This window comes from Salvelinus fontinalis, chromosome 25 (assembly GCF_029448725.1).
Source record: "Salvelinus fontinalis isolate EN_2023a chromosome 25, ASM2944872v1, whole genome shotgun sequence".
NCBI classification, from domain to species: Eukaryota; Metazoa; Chordata; class Actinopteri; order Salmoniformes; family Salmonidae; genus Salvelinus; species Salvelinus fontinalis.
The window spans coordinates 13,300,851-13,317,166 of record NC_074689.1 but is presented as its reverse complement, the minus strand read 5'-3'; the positions used below and the strand labels follow the sequence as shown (position 1 = coordinate 13,317,166).

The 16,316-nt window shown below is 41.6% G+C and overlaps 1 protein-coding gene and 1 long non-coding RNA gene across 5 annotated transcripts in view; both read left to right on the top strand.

Moving 5' to 3' along the window:
* The window catches only part of LOC129822851 (partitioning defective 3 homolog), a 568,315-nt gene that overhangs the window by 5,993 nt on the left and 546,006 nt on the right, over positions 1 to 16,316 (top strand). The window lies entirely within an intron of this gene.
* Positions 8,268 to 12,010, top strand: LOC129822852 (uncharacterized). Its single transcript, XR_008754541.1, has 3 exons — positions 8,268 to 10,331; positions 11,085 to 11,158; positions 11,248 to 12,010. It is a non-coding gene; the product is annotated as an uncharacterized LOC129822852 (long non-coding RNA).

Sequence of the window (16,316 nt, the reverse complement as noted above, 5' to 3'; positions counted from 1 at the left end):
ACACTATGATGCTACATATTCACCCAGGGCTCCAGTGCTGTCGTGTGAAGTGACATGTGGCTCAGTGCCTGGCCCGAAGACAGTTGAGAAGAGCCACATTAAAAGGCGCTCTGTTTGTTTCTTTCATCTTCAAATCAGCTTGTGTGTGTGTGTGTGTGTGTGTGTGACAGACACCCACGCATCATCCTTTTAGTTTTTACACCTCATGATAATGGTGACTAAGCTTTCTGTGGTAAGCATGGATACAGCCACGTAAATAAATAGAGGACCATTATAACACGTGGTGGAATCGTTTGGGGAGGTCACAGGTTTTAGGTTAACAAGGCTCTTGTTGGTCAGGAGTTCATATTCAATGTGGACGTTTAGACAGTGGTTGGAATCTTTTGTACCCCTCCACCCCGTGTCTTTACATGTGTTATTGCAGTGCATCGTTAAGGAAGCAAGGACAGTGTTTCTGTGCGGCAATACATGGCATTTTAATTCTGTGGGGCTACACTTGTTCTATTCCACCTGCCCCTCATAACACTGTCACCGTATGTCTCCTTACGACCCTACTCAGAATTCTCCCTCTGTCTCCTAGACCAACATGTCTCACATCCTATTCTGGATGAATGAGCTCTATCATCTCTGCCTCCTCACCCCTCCCAGAGGCAGCCAATGACCCTTTACCTCTAGAGCCCAGCCAGACTGGCTCCTGGATGTCCATAGACCCGATGCAACTTGAGTGGACTGAAATATCTAGGCTTTCCATGACTGAAAACAACAGGGAGGCAATGGGAAGCATTCATGATCTATGTACTGTAGCAATCCTGTGGATAACAGAGTTGGGGTTTCAAATCAGGAAGTAAATTGTACAGGGTTGAGGTCTATTCCATTTCAATTCAGGACATTAAAGGAATGACCCATGAGGAACATTTGAGTTGGAATTTAAGTTTACTTCCTGAATTGAAATGGAATTGATCCCATCCCTGTAGTGTATTGTACTTCCCATTTCATATTCCAGTCAGGATGTAAACGTGGGAATGCTGTGCTGTAATCCTTGGCTGTTCTCAGCCAGTGAATGGAATTAGAAGAGAGTCAGCTGCCTGTGAAACGCCACTAGAAAAACTGGGATGAGCCAGTGGAATGTATGTCAGTGCTCTGCTCATTGACTCTGGTTCATCACCTCATTACATAAGACCGAAGCACTTGAGTTATGTCAGAGCTGTTACAACTCACAAATGGGGACATTATGGTAATGATATAGCTGATTAATTAGCTGTTATGTCCTTATATCACTGGAACCACCATGAATATGCCCCCATAGTATGATGACATGTTTCATCACTGATACAACGGTGGTCAAGAAGAATGAATCTGAGTCCCAAATTGCACCCTATTCCCTATATAATGCACTACTTTTAAACAGGGCCCATAGTGTAATGCACTATGCAGGGCACGTTATACTGTAGGTAATACGGTGCAATTTAGGACACTTTCATAGGCCTTGTTCATTTTCACTACATGATCAGGGACAGGGGGCTAGTTAAAGGATAAACCTAACAACCTCTTATCCCCTGCTGGTACCCGGTGCTCTTTCCACCTGGTTAAGTAAGCTCTTCACTCTCCTGTCCTTCCGTGCTAGTTCCTTTCAGGGGAATAGCATCATGTCTTAGTCTCCAACACAGTCCTCGCTGCTGCAGAAATCATGAGCTGAGCTACCCAGCTAGAAAGGATGTGCACAGCAGACCCGTGGTGAGACGTGAGCTAAAACTTTAATGCGATCCAATTTGCTTAGTAGTCAGTGTTTAGTTTGGGTCAAACATCATTCAAGGTAATTTTCCTCTCTGAGAACTAGTGCTGGAACATGCAGAGGCTACAGGCAGCATCTACTTTGTGAAATGATAGGCGTGTGTGAAATAATAGGAGTGAAACCGTTACAAAAACAGAACGTCGTGTTCAAACAAGAGCATTTTAAAACCGATCGAGCAGTACAGTGTGTAAAAAATCTAATCAAATGTTATTTGTCACATGCGCAAAATGTATCAGGTGTAGACTGTGAAATGCTTATTTACAAGCCCTTAACCAACAATGCAGTTTTAAGAAAGTATTTACTAAAATAAACTGAAGTATAAAATGTATATATAAAAAAAAAAAAAAGTAATTAAAGAGCAACATAAAATAACAGTAGCGAGGCTATATACAAGGGGTACCGGTAGAGAGTCAATGTGCGGGGGCACCTGTTAGTCGAGGTAATTGAGGTAATATGTACATGTAGGTAAAGTGACTATGCATGGATAATAAACAGAGTAGTAGCAGCAGCGTAAAAATGGGGGGTGCGGTGTAGAAAATGCAAATAGTCCGGGTAGCCATTTGATTAGCTGTTCAGATGTCTTATGGCTTGGGGGTAGAGGCTGTTAAGAAGCCTTTTGGACCTAGACTTGGCGCTCCGGTACCGCTTGCTTAGCGGTAGCAGAGAAAACAGTCTATGACTAAGGTGGCTGGTCTTTCGCATTATTTTGGGCCTTCCTCTGACACCACCTGGTATAGAGGTCCTGGATGGCAGGAAGCTTGGCCCCAGTGAAGTACTGGGCCATACGCACTACCCTCTGTAGTATCTTGCGGTCGGAAGCCGAGCAGTTGCCATACCAGGTGGTGATCAACCAGTCAGGATGCTCTCGATGGTGTAGCTGTAAAAAAAAATTGAGGATCTGAGGACCCATGCCAAATCTTTTCAGTCTCCAGAGGTCGAATAGGCTTTGTCGTGCCCTCTTCACGACTGCCTTGGTGTGTTTGGACCATGATAGTTTGGTGATGTGGACACCAAGGAACTTGAAGCTCTCAACCTGCTCCACCCTACAATTATACTCCAGTACAGAAAAAGGAGACGCTGTGCTGTACAGTGCACATACAGAATGCTCCATGATGTGAATTAATAAAGCAGTGAATTCCAAATAAACACAGTTCAAGTAGATGTCCTATTCAAACAGAATGATGTTTGTGTCCTTCCTGGGTCTGTAAGTGACCCATGGTGGAAGTTATTCATCTGTGGGTCTATATGGTTCAGTATGGGGATCAGAGAGTCATGTAGGCATTATAAAGGCACCAGCTGTGGTCTGGCCTTACCTAGTCCCTAACACTTGGCTCTACAGCCCGGGGTCACTCTAGGGTCATGAACCTGATTAACTTTTTAGCCCTACTCTTTGGTTCACGCACACATTTTGACCACCACATAGTATGATCAATAGCATAGTATGGTCAGTTAAGACCCAGTCACACCAATAGCGTTTGCCAGCCGAGAGTACTTGGCAATTTGCAAACAGAGTGCGAACCGATTTTACATCCATCAGTGGGTGGTCCCTAAAACACAGCGCGCTGGATGATCATCAGACCAACAGCAGATCACCGTTTGGTGTGATGTGAGTGTGGTCTTTTAGGTCATGCAGAGTTTGAATATTTCTAAAGACAAACTTTGTTTCTCTTCATTTACACGCCCTCATTAATCATGGATTTTCTCATGAGTGGTCAGTCAGTCAAGACTATAGATCTGCTAAGTTTCGATTGTGATGGTGTGTATGGTAATACGTACTAACGCTGAATACTGTACATGATAGTTAGCCTCAAAGGTCCAATGCAGATGTTTTTATCTCTATATCAAATCATTTCTGGGTAAGAATGAAGTACCTAACTGTGATAAATTAAAATGGTCAAAAATAAACTAAAATAGCTTCTTAGAAAATAGCAATTTTTTAAGCAAGAATTTAGCTCGGACTCTCTGGGTGTGGTCTGAGTGGGGAGGGGAAACGTAAAACTTGCTGTTATTGGCAGAGAGGTTTGGAACTACCAGACAGGCCAAAACTCCATCCCACCAAAACAGCCTGAAATTTCATGCAGTCTTTTCAAACAGCTCTTAGACTAAACGGGAATTTCACAGTATTATTCCATACTCCATAGTGTATAATATACACTGCTCAAAAAAATAAAGGGAACACTTAAACGACACAATGTAACTCCAAGTCAATCACACTTCTGTGAAATCAAACTGTCCACTTAGGAAGCAACACTGATTGACAATAAATTTCACATGCTGTTGTGCAAATGGAATAGACAAAAGGTGGAAATTATAGGCAATTAGCAAGACACCCCACAAAACAGGAGTGATTCTGCAGGTGGTGACCACAGACCACTTCTCAGTTCCTATGCTTCCTGGCTGATGTTTTGGTCACTTTTGAATGCTGGCGGTGCTCTCACTCTAGTGGTAGCATGAGACGGAGTCTACAACCCACACAAGTGGCTCAGGTAGTGCAGTTCATCCAGGATGGCACATCAATGCGAACTGTGGCAAAAAGGTTTGCTGTGTCTGTCAGCGTAGTGTCCAGAGCATGCAGGCGCTACCAGGAGACAGGCCAGTACATCAGGAGATGTGGAGGAGGCCGTAGGAGGCCAACAACCCAGCAGCAGGACCGCTACCTCCGCCTTTGTGCAAGGAGGTGCACTGCCAGCGCCCTGCAAAATGACCTCCAGCAGGCCACAAATGTGCATGTGTCTGCTCAAACGGTCAGAAACAGACTCCATGAGGGTGGTATGAGGGCCCGACATCCACAGGTGGGGGTTGTGCTTACAGCCCAACACCGTGCAGGACGTTTGGCATTTGCCAGAGAACACCAAGATTGGCAAATTCGCCACTGGCGCCCTGTGCTCTTCACAGATGAAAGCAGGTTCACACTGAGCACATGAGCACATGTGACAGACGAGACAGAGTCTGGAGACGCCGTGGAGAACGTTCTGCTGCCTGCAACATCCTCCAGCATAACCGGTTTGGCGATGGGTCAGTCATGGTGTGGGGTGGCATTTCTTTGTGGGGCCGCACAGCCCTCCATGTGCTCGCCAGAGGTAGCCTGACTGCCATTAGGTACCGAGATGAGATCCTCAGACCCCTTGTGAGACCATATGCTGACACATGCACATTTGTGGCCTGCTGGAGGTCATTTTGCAGGGCTCTGGCAGTGCACCTCCTTGCACTAAGGCGGAGGTACCGGTCCTGCTGCTGGGTTGTTGGCCTCCTACGGCCTCCTTCACGTCTCCTGATGTACTGGCCTGTCTCCTGGTAGCGCCTGCATGCTCTGGACACTACGCTGACAGACACAGCAAACCTTTTTGCCACAGTTCGCATTGATGTGCCATCCTGGATGAACTGCACTACCTGAGCCACTTGTGTGGGTTGTAGACTCCGTCTCATGCTACCACTAGAGTGAGAGCACCGCCAGCATTCAAAAGTGACCAAAACATCAGCCAGGAAGCATAGGAATGAGAAGTGGTCTGTGGTCACCACCTGCAGAATCACTCCTGTTTTGGGGGGTGTCTTGCTAATTGCCTATAATTTCCACCTTTTGTCTATTCCATTTGCACAACAGCATGTGAAATTTATTGTCAATCAGTGTTGCTTCCTAAGTGGACAGTTTGATTTCACAGAAGTGTGATTGACTTGGAGTTACATTGTGTTGTTTAAGTGTTCCCTTTATTTTTTTGAGCAGTGTATATAAAACACAGAAAAATCTCATTTTTTACTGTACAGGGCCTTTAAAGATTGCCCTTTTAAACATAGGGGCAATCAGCTCAGAAAGGCCTACAAGGGCTTATTTCAATTTGGGATATCAATGGTATCTTGTTTGTCACATAATCAAACAGTCCTATTAAAAGGATAGGTATTGATTTGCTGTCATTTCCTGGACCCAGAATGACAAAAACAATCCCTGATGCATTGAGCCATTCAGAAACCAAGGTGGCCTTGACAGAGAGTGAGGTTCAATCTATCGTCCCTCTGTTTGAGCCAGTCTCTAAATATGTTGTATTAAGGATAGTGTGGCTCCAGGAAAGCCTACACAGAGTGACATGCCAAACAACAACTCTGGAAAGCAATGTTTTCTCTCCCACCCATGGCCTTGCATGAAGGAATCCTGATGCTTGTTTTTGTGTTAGCTGATGGGCTGAGACAGGCACGGGAAATCATTACCTTGGACTGTTGAGGATCGCAGGAGCTATGAATGCAGCACACACACACAGCTAAAGGGAAGGTTACACTTTCCTTACGGTTTTGCTTATGTAAATGTTCTTTTTAAATGTACTGATATTTCACATGAAGTCATGTGTTTTTGGAACACTTCACGTCATGATATTTCACATTAAGTTTCACATGAACACAACCTTTCACACATGGATTAAAATGTTCAAATAGTAATATTTTTTATTTATTTGATTTGACAGGTGATACACTGCAAATGTAAATGAGTCATTAGGATACACACAACAGTGCTTTTAACAGTCTTTTGTACATATATATTTGACACACAATTACACTGTTTATGTTTATTTTAACCTTTACTCAACAAGTCCGTTAATACAAATTATTATTTACCATGACGGCCTACCCCAGCTCTAACGACACTGGGCCAATTGTGCACTGCCCTATGGGACTCCCAATCACAGCTGGTTGTGATACAGCCTGGAATCAAACCAGGGTCTGTAGTGACACCTCTAGCACCGAGATGCCGTGCCTTAAACCACTGCACCACTCGGGAGCCCCTAAATACAGTAATTCTTATTCAACATGTCGTCACCTGCGATTTGAACTCTCAACCTCTTGGTTCACGTCATTCTGATCTTCCTGCTATGCCACTACAGTATGTCTGTTTAAAGACTGATTTCACATGTATTCCTAGTCTACACGTTGTACTTAAGTAAATTAAATCTGCTTTGTTAAAAATACGCACGAAAAATGATTTTATATATATCATAGTGATACCTCCAATTGCTGAAATAAGTAAATGAAATCAATAGTGAGCGGGGATGAGCGTGTTTTTCCTGGCTTCCGGCTAACTACTTCCTGTTTTTAGCCATTGGTTGCCTGTATTTAGCAGCTATTAGCTTGACATTTCTCTCTGGTCCTTCTATCTGTATTGTGTGTCTATATACAGTGCCTTCAGAAAGTATTCATACCCCCTTGACTTATTCCACATTTTGTTGTGTTACAGCCTGAATTCAAAATGGATTCAAAATCATTTTTTCCTCACCCATCTACACACAATACCCCATAATGACAAAGTGAAAACATTTTTGCAAATGTATTGAAAATGAAATACGGAAATATCTAATTTACATAAGTATTCACACCCCTTTGGTATGATAGTCTAAATTGAGCTCAGGTGCATCCATTTCCTTTGATCATCCTTGAGATGTCACTACAACTTGATTTGGAGTCAATTGTTTGGACATGATTTAGAAAGAAACACACCTGTCTACTGTATACGTATACAGTTCTTCTACAAAGTACTGACTCGGGTGTGAATACTGATGTAAATTAGATATTTATGTATTATCATTTTCAATAAAGGTGCAAACATTTCTAAAAACACGTTTTCACTTTGTCATTATGGGGTATGTGTGTAGATGGGTGAGAAAACAAACCTATTTAATCAATTTTGAATTCAGGATGTAACACAACAAAATCTGGAACAGGTCAAGGGGTATGAATTAGGGTTGAATATTTTCCCGGTGTTTTACAAATGTTCCATCCTGAGAATAAATCCCTTTTCTCCCGGGTAACCCAGTATTTCCCGTCAAAACCGGAAGTGTTATTCAAAAGTATTATAAAGCATAGAAATAGGCCTATGTCTGGATTTGATTAGAGCTTTGATCGAAAATTCAAGCCTGATGTTACCTGAGCCTGATGAGCCATACATGAAATACATTTTATGAGCCCTACATAAAAGACATTTAATAAGCCCAAGCCCAAAAAAGTGCAAATGCTTGTGCCGTTAACCAATACATATATGAAATAGGCTAGTATATAAACCTTTCATAATATTTCCCCTAATGTTTTTTGCCAACTTCCTACTCTCTCTATTGTTGCTTCATTCCTTCCTCGCTTTCAACAGTTAAATGAAATAAGTTTTGTTGTCCTCATCTTCATCATTCTAATGACATCCTTGAATAATGTCGGACTCTAATTAGATGCAAAAGGATTTCACTACTCTTCACAAAGATTAAATGGTTATGGGTCTCAATAAATAACTGCTATAGCCTACCGCCATCTCGCTTTTAAACTACTTGTGAGTTCTATTGGCTGCTGTTTTTAACATTCAGCAAACGAGCTTGCGTCCTTCTTCGAATACTTTATTGGTATAAGAATTGCTAAAACAAATAATATCCAACAAGCTATTCTAGTCTAGCTTTTCCTGGATGAGAATCCAAGAGCTAAAAAAGTGTTTTTATAAGGAGAGAGGCCAGTTGAGCACAAGTGCCTGTGCATTGCACAAGAGACAGGCTATAAGTTAGAAGCTTATTATGTATAATCCGTCAGGAATTAGTTAAATATAAGGCTAATACTGCATTGAATGTATTACCTGAAAGAGGTAGGCTAGGACATCTATATATAGCGCCATTGTGTGTGTGTGTGTGTGTACACACACACAGTTGAAGTTGGAAGTTTACACACAGTTGAAGTTGGAAGTTTACATACACTTAGGTTGGAGTCATTAAAACTTGTTTTCCAACCACTCCATACATTTCTTGTTAACAAACTATAGTTTTGGTAAGTCGTTTAGGACATCTACTTGTGCATGACACAAGTAATTTTTCCAACAGTTGTTTACGGACAGATTATTTCACTTATAATTCACTGTATCACAATTGCAGTGAACAACCATCCCAACCGTGAAGCACGGGAGTGGCAACATCATGTTGTGGGGGTGCTTTGCTGCAGGAGGGTCTGGTGCACTTTACAAAATAGATGGCATCATGAGGTAGAAAAATTTGGTGGGTATATTGAAGCAACATCTCAAGACATCAGCCAGGAAGTAAAAGCTTGGTCGCAAATGGGTCTTCCAAATGGACAATGACCCCAAGCATACTTCCAAAGTTGTGGCAAAATGGTTTAAGGACAACAAAGTCACGGTATTGGAGTGGCCATCACAAAGCCCTGACCTCAATCCTATAGAACATTTGTGGGCAGAACTGAAAAGCGTGTGCAAGCAAGGAGGCCTACAAACCTGACTGTTACACCAGCTCTGTCAGGAGGAATGGGCCAAAATTCCCCCAACTTATTGTAGGAAGCTTGTGGAAGGCTACCCAAAACGTTTGACCGAAATTAAACAATTTAAAGGTAATGCTACCAAATACTAATTGAGCGCATGTAAACTTCTGACCCACTGGGAATGTGATGAAAGAAATAAAAGTTGAAATAAATCATTCTCTATTATTATCCTGACATTTCACATTCTTAAAATAAAGTGGTGATCCTAACTGACCTAAGACAGGGAATTTTTACTAGGATTAAATGTCAGGAATTGTGAAAAACTGAGTTTAAATGTATTTGGCTAAGGTGTATGTAAACATCCGACTCCAACTGTATATTTATGCTGTTCATATACATCATTTATTATATTTTACTGGTTTCTTTCAGTTATTTAAGTGGTTTTAGGTAGTAAATCTCAGTAAACCTACTATGAATACTTTATGAAGTCACTGTATATTTAAGTGGTCCTGGGGGCTCCCGATGGTGCTGGGGGCATCTCAGTGCAAGAGGTGTCACTACAGTCCCTGGTTCAAATCCAGGCTGTATCACATCTGGCTGTGATTGGGAGTCCACAATTGGTTTGGGTAGGCCCTCATTGTAAATAAGAATTTGTTCTTAACTGACTTGCCTAGTTAAGTATAATTAGTATCAATATTGTGTGTTTCTAGTTTGTCAGTTAGTTGCTTAAAATGTTGTATTTTTGAATTCAAGTGGCTGCACGGTCCCGTGTGGCTCAGTCGGTAGAGCATGGCGCTTGCAACGCCAGGGTTGTGGGTTCAATTCCCACGGGGGGACCAGGGTTCAATTCCCACGGGGGGACCAGGATGAATATGTATGAACTTTCCAATTTGTAAGTCGCTCTGGATAAGAGCGTCTGCTAAATGACTTAAATGTAATGTAAATGCATCTGACATTAGTGATAGCTAGCTATCGTTAGCGAACGGCTTTCAAGGAAGGATGTTTTTTTTACATCCGCTTTCTGCATGAAATCCCGAAATGAACTGTCAAATCCCGAAATGAGCTGTGAACTGTCAATGTCCATCGAATTGCAAAATTGACATCAAGACTCCAGCCAGCAAACTGGAGAAAGATTTTATGCTGTATGCTCATAATGTTTGATGTACGCAGGTAAGTTGCATTCTACTGCTGATTATCTGCTTATGTGTAATATTTCTGACTTGTTTGTCACGGTGTCAAACAGAGACGAGTGGAGAGGTCAGTGTGAGGGCCTGTTGCTACGGGTCAATAAAGAAGAACAAGAAGCCACACAGTCTTGAGAGTAAGGAGAAAGCTAGCATAGGATTGTTCAAATTTCACAACCAGTCACAAGTTTAGATGTTTAAGTGTCAAGTTTAGATGTTGGACGTGTACAATCAGCCGGCAGATCCAAAGGTTAGGGATCAAAACATGTCAGGGAGGATTAGTTAAGGTTCGGCACAGGGTTACAAACGCTGCCGGCTGTATATCCACTGCCTAAAATGTTTGGTATGCTGTGCTCTTAATTCTCTTGTATTAACAAATAGGCCTAAATATATTTAGTTTAGTAGGCTAGATTTCACACTGTCATCAATGTTTTTAATACCTCTAATCACATACTTTTCTTGCTCTGGGATCAGTTTAGATTGCTTTGTGATTCTGACCCTATCGTCCTCACCCATCACCATTGCACATGTGTAGCAGGCAACTGCTCTCTGCAATCATCCAGTTGCACTGCTCTTCCAGACGGTATACGTCTTTCTCCCAGTTAGTGTGCCAGTTGTGCCTCCTGTTCACAGCTGTACAAAGGCAGAACAATGATGGCACAAACCTAGAACAACTAAGTGTTTTAACAGTAAATTATATATGCAATTACAATGTCTAGATTTACCCACAGTAGCTAAATAATACAATTCCTTGAGATAATCATGTATATCCCTTGATTACTATTTACTGTCAGTGGTCCACATTCAGTGTTTACAAAAAGGGTTTTCCTGGTCTACGATTGGTTCTCCCTCTCAGAGGTTGCAAACATGGCTCTATTTTTGTCTCGCAGGGTTTGAATCCCGGGCCCATTGACAAGATGGTTATATCCAAGCCTACACCAAACGATATGGCAGAAGGAGTGTGGTAAACTATGAAGTTGTTGTAATTTATTGTTTAAGAACTCATCGTTTCTGTCTATTAATTCACTGATTTTGTATTTCTATGTTGTACAGTACAAAAGCACACAAAGGGATGGTTCGACTGTTGCTGGATCTCTCTGTGCTGAAGGTGGAAGAGACTTACAGGAATTTCCACACTCTGGACAAACCCCTGGTGAAAACCATGGGCATGACTGTTGACAAGCCTCTAGTGGACTCTGCTTCCGGGTTGGTGCAGAAGGGGAGTGTCCTATCTTACCAGCAGCCGAAGCTTACAACTAAGCACATCAAACTCCAGCAAGATGCTCCACAAAAATCCATACCTACCTCTAATCGAATACCAGCTTGGGCCATCGCAGTGCATGTTTGTTTCCCATGGAGTGGCCACCTTTTGGGTTGGTTGAAATAAAGTGCCCCAATGTAAAAATTGTTGATATAAATATCTGCAAATGCAACATGGCACTTTTACCCTACGGAGGAGCCATGCGTACTATTGGCAGGTGCAAGGCCAACTGCTCGTCCCTGGGCTCGAGTGGTGTGACTGTCTATGCCCAGGAAGACGTGCTTGTGCAGCGACTGCATCTTGAACCTGAGGTCACAGCGGTGATCAGAGAGACGGCAGACTCCTATTATTCCAACGTGTTCATTCAGAAGTACTTGTCTGTGAAGCCACAGTACTAAATCTGTTTCAGCCCAAGCGCAGCCCCACAATGTGTGAAGCCCTTACAGAATATTGAACTCATTTCTTGTTGATGATTGATTTGTTATACAGTCTTTTGATCATGCTGTCTGTGCATCCACTATTTTTTGATTAAAAAATGCCAAAGTTATAGTTCAATGTGTTGTATATTTATATAAAAAATATATTTATTATAACAGTATCTAAATGTGTGTGTTTTGAATAGAAATGTCACACAGAGTGCCTGGACACAGCCCTTATCTGTGGTATATTGGCCATATACCAAACCCCCCCTGAGGTGCCTTATTGCTATTATAAACTGATTACCAATGTAATTAGAGCAGTAAAAATACATGTTTTGTCATACCCGTGGTATACGGTCTGATATACCACAGCTGTCAGCCAATCAGCATTCAGGGCTCGAACCATCCAGTTTATAATTACTAAAATTCTCCTGTCTTAAACTATATGTGCAACTGGGCAAGGATACTCGTAATCAGAATAGGTTTGCTTTAGGAGGATTAAAGGGACTGGAAGCTAACTTTTTTTAAATTTGAAAACCTAAGCCGACATATTTATTCACAACTGGTAAATGGTAATCCAATGATAATCAAGGTTTAAAATAACATGTCAAATTCCATATCACAAATAGTTGAATCAAAATGGCATGTCAATATCAGTACAACATATAAATTCGTCAGCATCGATATAAACGATGAGTAGTCAAATTTCGCTCCTTTTCCCTCGACGCTGAAGCAAACAACTGATTGCACAACAGTGTCATCACACCAACCACACAGGTCTGCATCTCACACCTCCTTGGCCCATTTTCTTGACAAGAGCTCTACACTGGTAGTTGGAGAGCAGGCATCCCACACTGGTTGATGCTTCCTGCAATAGCTAGGGGAATGTTGGCGTCCAGCAACTTGTTCTCCTTCACCCTCCGAATCACCCGCTCCACATGGATCCTCAGGCGAGCGATCTCTTCTGTCTGAACTTCTGTTTAGTATTTGGTTCTGTTTTGAAAGGAATGGGGGATGGTAGACCTTCTCTAGTACAAGGTCATCGATGGAGAACCCCTTGTTGGCCATTACTGCCATGTCATCGTGAGGAGGTGTTGGATGCCTGACTGTTTGAAAATGTCTTTGTCGCTGATGGTGCCTGCGTACAGTGCGGACACAAATGAAGAGCTGTCCCCACTAATGCCTTCATTGTGCAGTGGGATTTGTAGTTTGAGAACATCTCACTCTGCAGCAGAAGAGTGGTGCTGTCAACAATGACCTTCGTGCCTGGTTAGCTTTTAAATTCCTCCGGCAAGTTGGCTTTCACTTCCTCTTGTGACATCCAGCTGGTCACTGCTCTGAGCAGTGTGTATAGGAAGTTGGCCCAGGTGATGATGATCCTACTGACTGTAGAGGGGTGAAAGTGTTGGCTCAGGTCTCTGTCCTTCAACCCCAGAGCGAGATGTGTGAGGAAGAGAAGTAGTTCATCCACTGGCTGCAACGCCTGAATCAGTAAACACAGTCAACATACAGTCAAGTATGTAATCGTTGTCATTGCTGTACATTTTTACCACAATTGTTGTTCGTTTTATAAGGCTTGCACAGCCATTTTGTATGCAGCAGCATAATAATGTTTTCAGGAGGTTGACTGTTGATTGCATCGTGTCTGTATTTGATGCACACTAAGTGTACAAAACATTAACACCTTCCTAAATAATTAAATTGCCCTCAGAACAGAGTCAATTCGTCGGGGCATGGACTCTAGGTGTCCAGTGTACAACAGGTATGCTGGCCCATGTTGACTCTAATGCTTCCCACAGTTGTGTCAAGTTGGCTGGATGTCCTTTGGGTGGTAGACCATTCTTGATACACACGGGAAACGGTTGAGCGTGAAAAACCCAGCAGCATTGCAGTTCTTGACACAAACCGGTGCGCCTGGCACTTACTAGCATACCCCGTTCAAAGGCATTTCAATCTTTTGTCTTGCCCATTCACCCTCTGAATGGCACACATACACAAACCATGTCTCAAGGCTTTAAAATCCTTCTTTAACCTGTCGTCTCCCCTTCATCTACACTGATTGAAGTGGAATTAGCAGGTGACATAAATGAGGGATCATAGGTTTCACTTGGATTCACCTGGTCAGTCTGTCATGGAAAGAGCAGGTGTTCTTAATGTTTTGGACACTCAGTGTATATTGTTGTATTGTGTATTTCATTTAACATGCATCACATTCTCAAGAAAATTATTATTGATAATAACACAATGTTTCAATTGATGATTTAATACATGAAAACGATCAAACGCTTATGGAGTACTTTAATGGAAGAGTGACCTCATTCCTCTGAGTGGCTCTTGCTGCTTGAATAACGCTCACAAGCTTGGTAGTTGCTGGCTGAATCAGTCTCCATAAAGCCACAATCTGTTGGAAGAATGAAACAAAAGAGGACTGATAAGGACTCGGCAATAGCATACATTTCATCATTAACTACCTATTGATAGTATACAATACAAGTTTAAAGTCATAAACCTTCCTAATGTAGAATCCTACGTCCTCATCTGATCCCACAAACCACTGCAGATCAAGACTGTCAGAAGTAGTTATCTCTTCCAGCTCTCTCCCAAGCCTAGTGATCTCAGTCTGCATCTCCTTTTCAGACCAGGCCAAGTCAACAGCCAAGTCAACTGCTGCTGGCTCAGGTACAGCACAGTAGTTGTGGTTCTGGGAACAGTCCATATCATCATCAACTTCATCTCCACCATCCTCTGCATGGTCGGAGCTCCGTTTCTCTCTCTTCTCCTAAACACTCGGCCTTGAGGGAAGAACATAATTGTGCCAATGGAAAAGAAGAGGCACTGCCCCCTTAGATGATGCAGTCCTCCCGGGGTTGGCTCAACTACATCTTCAGGAAAGAAATGTCTGCCAGAGACCTTAAAGCTTTTCCCAATGGTGGAGTTCTCGCGGGATGTTGTCACCCACTTCTTTCGTAGCTCATCATCGGCAGGGAAATAGTGGAGTGACAGACTGGTTCATTTTGCAGAGGAGCTGTACAGTGGCACACAGCTGTGTTTGGAGGAGCTGACCTCTCTTCTCTGAAATGGTATTCTATCTTTATTCAGGATACGTGTCTTGATCCTCTTCATAGTGTTGTCGTTATGTTCCAACTGCTGGCTAGCACGTATCAGCAATTGTCAGCTAGCAAGCAGTAGATGCAGCCACTTGAATTCGAAAATAGTACATTTGAAGGAATTAACAAACACACAATGCTTATACTAGCTATACTACACTACTTATATTACTATTATATACAAAAAGCTATATGTATATATATATATATATATATATATATATATAATCTCACCGAATAAATGTTTTAGATTGGATGCATACATCAACTGAATGCTTTAAAAAACATTTTCAATGCATTTTTTTTCTCATTCAATACAATCTTTTTTTGTTTACGTTTTTATATTATTTTCAGTTTCAACGTGCATTACTTCACCTACAAAAAATGAATAAATAAACACTACCGTTCAAATGTTTAGGGTCACTTAGAAATGTCCTTGTTTTTTTTGTCAATTAAAATAACATCAAATTGATCAGAATGTGTAGACATTGTTAATGTTGTAAATGACTATTGTAGCTGGAAACGGCTGATTATGAATGGAATATCTACATAGGCATACAGAGGCCCATTATCAGCAACCATCACTCCTGTGTTCCAAAGACACGTTGTGTTAGCTAATCCAAGTTTATAATTTTAAAAGGCTAATTGATCATTAAAAAATCCTTTTGCAATTATGTTAGCACAGCTGAAAACTGTTGTCCTGATTAAAGAAGCAATAAAACTGGCCTTCTTTAGACTAGTTGAGTATCTGGAGCATCAGCATTTGTGGGTTCGATTACAGGCTCAAAATGGCCAAAAACAAAGCACTTTCTTCGGAAACTCATCAGTCTATTCTTGTTCTGAGAAATTTAAGGCTATCTGCCGTTTCCAGCTACAATAGTCATTTACAACATGAACAATGTATTTGAACAACTCTATTTCTGATCAATTTGATGTTATTTTAATGGACAGAAAGTATGCTTTTCTTTCAAACACCAGGACATTTCTAAGTGACCCCACACTTTTGAACGGTAGTGTGTATATATATATATATATGTTTTTTCTTTTGGGCCAATTATTTGAAACTCAAATTGGCTCCATAGAGATGGCACTCCTAAAATAAAAAATATAATGTGGATCCCCATGTTGTCACATTTATTTCACAGTCGATCAGGTTTTCACATGCTCAAATTTGTACTTTCATGGTATCACATGTTGAAATTTTTCATCACGATGTTGTCACATTTATTTCACAAGAACATGTTTTCACGTGTAGTTTCATATCGCATGTTGCTTTTGCATGTTGTCACATGTTTTCACATAAGATCATATGTGAAATTCATGTGGATTTTCTGT